The sequence below is a fragment of the Hylobates moloch genome, unplaced genomic scaffold, assembly GCF_009828535.3.
Source record: "Hylobates moloch isolate HMO894 unplaced genomic scaffold, HMol_V3 SCAFFOLD_53, whole genome shotgun sequence".
Taxonomy (NCBI): Eukaryota; Metazoa; Chordata; class Mammalia; order Primates; family Hylobatidae; genus Hylobates; species Hylobates moloch.
In genome coordinates this window covers 494842-498593 of record NW_026652328.1, presented here as the reverse complement: position 1 = coordinate 498593, position 3752 = coordinate 494842, and the positions used below count along the sequence as shown (strand labels likewise).

Below are 3752 nucleotides of genomic sequence, written 5' to 3'. Positions count from 1 at the left end.
GCAGAAGACATATCTAAGCAGCAAAGCAGTCAAAGTGTCACATAGCTTCTTTTGGCTGCTTCTAGTAAAATGAGAGAAGAGAAAAATGATTTAAAGATGAAATCTATAATTAAAAGGGGAATAAATAGTTAAAAATTTTCATCCTGGCATGGAAAAGTGTTAGGGAGAGAATGCTAAGGGTGTGACCTTTTGCTAAAGAGATTAATATGGATAGAAGGAAACAAACTTCTATTCATCAATACAATGGGAGAATGATCCCAAAGGTATTTCAGAGACCTTAGAGGCATCCTAGGACCTTAAGGGCAAGGTTTCTAGAGAGGTGCTTGTGGAACCTCAGCATTCACTCAGTGAAAAGGCCCTTGCCAGATGCAGGCGCCTTGATATTGAACTTTCCAGCCTCCAGAACTGTGAGAAATATATATATATATATATAATATAAATTGACAGGCTGAGGCAGGTGGATCACTTGAAGCCAAGAGTTTGAGACCAACCTGGCCAACATGGCGAAATCCCTTCTCTACTAAAAATAAAAAAAAAATTAGCTGGGCATGGTGGCACACACCTGTAGTCCCAGATACTCAGGAGGCTGAGGCACAAGAATCTCTTGAGCCCAGGAGGTGGAGGTTGCAGTGAGCCGAAATGGCACCACTACACTTCAGCCTGGGTGACAGAGTGAGACTTTGTCTCAAAAAAAAAAAAAAAATTGCCTAGCCTGTGATATTTTGTTATACAACACAAAATGGACTAAAACAATACCCTAGAGAAAATTTAGCATATGTGCATTGCAGCACTTTTTATATCACAAATTGGAGGCCAGACACGATGGCTCATGCCTGTAATCCCAGTGCTTTGGGAGGCTGAGGCAGGAGGACCATTTGAGGCCAGGAGTTTGAGGCTAGCCTGGGCAACAATCAAGGCGCCATCTCTACAAAGAAATTTTGAAATTCACTGAGCATGATGTGTACCTGAACTTGGGAGGCTGAGGTAGGAGGATTGCCTGAGCCCAGGAAGTTGAGGCTATAGAGATCATGCCATTGCCCTGTAGCCTGGGTGACAGAGTGAGATCTTGTCTCAAAAAAAAAAAAAAAAAAAAAATTTTGGAACAACTGATGCACCAGTAGGAGAATACAGTGACTGTGATTTATTCATACAACAGAAATCTATAAAGCACTAAATGTAACAATATAGAGAAGTCTACTAAAATATGTATTTTAAAAAGTAAATTCAAAAATGTGTAATATGCCAGTTAAATAAACTTTAAAAACAAAAAATATATACTATTTTATTAATGGATATACATAAAGTAGAAGTAGAAAAACAAATGTGGAAAGAATACATACCACCTTGAAGTTAGAAATTATCATGAGAAAGAAAGAGAAAGAGGAAAAAGGATGAAGGGACAGGGCTTTAACTTATCTAGAACTTTTTATTTATTAAAAAATATCAAAGCAAATAAAATCTGTATGGTGAATATCTAGATGTCAGTTATATTATTTTCTGTATACTTGATATATTTTATCATGCAAAAAATAATAATAGTAAGGAATGCTCAAAGCAAAAGTGAAAAAAAGAACACACATACAAATCTTTTCCCATAAATCTGCTTGACATGGTAGGATGACGACCCTGAAAGATGATCCAGGATCATAAATGGTCTAGAATAGTAACAAGTATCAAATATAGGATGGTAAACTGAATGGCTGTGCATCTCACTCAACAAACTTGGATAAACAAGAAATCATACATTAGTTTTTAAAATAAAATTAAAATCATAAAGAGATTCAGTATGAAAAAAAAATTAAAGTCAGCCCCATTCTGAAAGCTGGTAGGCAATTTAGTCCGTTGTCTGTTGGTGCCCCTCCCATATTACCTCAGAAGCTGCATTGATGATGCCTCCTTTATTAACTACCTTCCTCTCCCTGTCTTACTTTCTCCATTTCCCTCATCTCCCAGTTAACCTACTTGCACTCTCATCTTTGTCTCCAGGTTTGCTTATAGGGGAACCCAAATGATGGCAATTAAGTAGTAGGGCATCCTCACCTCAACTCAACCCCTTTATTCATAAATATGAGACGTTTAATCCGGATGGGCTCCTCAGGTTTACATATAAGAACACATACCAACAAGATGTTACAGTAATAACTCTAGGATCAAAGGTGGACATGGTATTATGATACAGCTTATGGATGTGTCATACTTCACTAGTCTTGAGTCTTGAGCTCTCATTCAGATGTTTGGGAAATGTCTTTACAGGATAGCCGGGATGCTGGTCAGATCATATCAGAACGAAGTTTTATTAAAAATAAAAGAAATAGGGCCAGGGTGGATGGTGGGTGGGATGGAGGCAACCTTGGAGCAGCACTTGGAAGGCACAATGAAGAATCCCTCCATTGTTGGAGTCCTGTGCACAGATTCACAAGGACTTAATCTGGGTTGGCGTGGGACCCTGTCAGATGAGCATGCTGGAGTGATATCTGTTCCATCCCAGCAAGCAGTTAAGCTAACATTACTCTGACCCCACTGATATTCCTGTGGTATGTCTAGAATCAGATAATGGGAACATTATGATCCAGAAACATGATGGCATAGTGGCAGTGCACAAAGTGGCCTCTTGATGTCTTGTATCTGTTCTTCAGCAGCCTGTCACAAGAACTCGATCCTACCTATGCTAATTACCTTGCAGAACTACTAAAGTTCCAGTAGTTAGGCCATTCATTTAATGTGCATTAGGCAGTTTTCTATTTATTTAAATTGCTTTTTAACACTCTATGGACTGACTCTCAAGATATTAGTAAGAAAGGATCATGTTTTGAAGCAGCAGGTCCAGGTCACTTTGTATATAGAATTTTGCTATATTCAATAAATCTGTTTGGAGGAAAAAAATAATAAAATAAATAAATAAAAGAAATAACAAGCATTAGGTGCTAGTTTTGTAGCTTCTCCTCTGCTCCTTTTCTTTTTGGGCTTCTCAATTCACATGATTTTGGATTCTTTGGGTTAGTATCAGTATCATTGTGTATCATTATGGATTCCTCTCAATTTAATAGAAAATTACTAAATGCTCAGTATGTGCAAAATATTTTCCTAGGGCTCTAGCCTCTTCAAAACTTGGTTTATTTCTATACTAAAGGATTTAGTTACAATACTAACTATACACACATAGAGACTCCAACCTTTCCATGCCCTATTTCTTCACAAGAGTATTAAATATTTATTTTCCAATAGAATAGGACTACTTGACCAGAGGCTGGCAAATCACCTCCATTTGTTCCTCTGCTTACCAGCATAAGATATGATGAGTCCACTTGCTCTAGTTTCCCAGTGAGAAGTAATGAATATAACTCCACAGCCTGGATAATGCTTTATTCTCAGCAGCAATTAAAGTACAGCCATATCCCCTGGGAAGCTGCCTTCCTGCCTCCTGAATCAGTTAAAGGATGGAGAATTGGAGCTCAAAACGCTTGCTCCTGCTAATTCTAAATCTCATTTTAAAACAATAAGGCTAAGGTGTCATAGTACTATGATATGTTTTAATTTTTTTATTTTAATATAAAAATAATATACACATATGGTAACATTTTAAAATAATATTACAAGGTATAAAATAAAGTATCTCTATTTCTTAATTTATCAACTTTAAACAATATCTATTGATAGCTACTTGTGAAAGATATGACACTTGGCACTCTTAAATTACTTCTCACTTTTCCTTATCACCTCTTCCCTTCAGTTTTTCTTGTTTTGTTCTTCTA

General features: G+C 36.9%; 1 pseudogene; it reads left to right on the top strand.

Annotated features, from left to right (window-relative positions):
• Positions 1 to 2338: 2338 nt before the first annotated feature.
• LOC131382559 (ragulator complex protein LAMTOR5-like) lies at positions 2339 to 2615 on the top strand (annotated as a pseudogene).
• The last annotated feature ends 1137 nt before the right edge of the window (positions 2616 to 3752 follow it).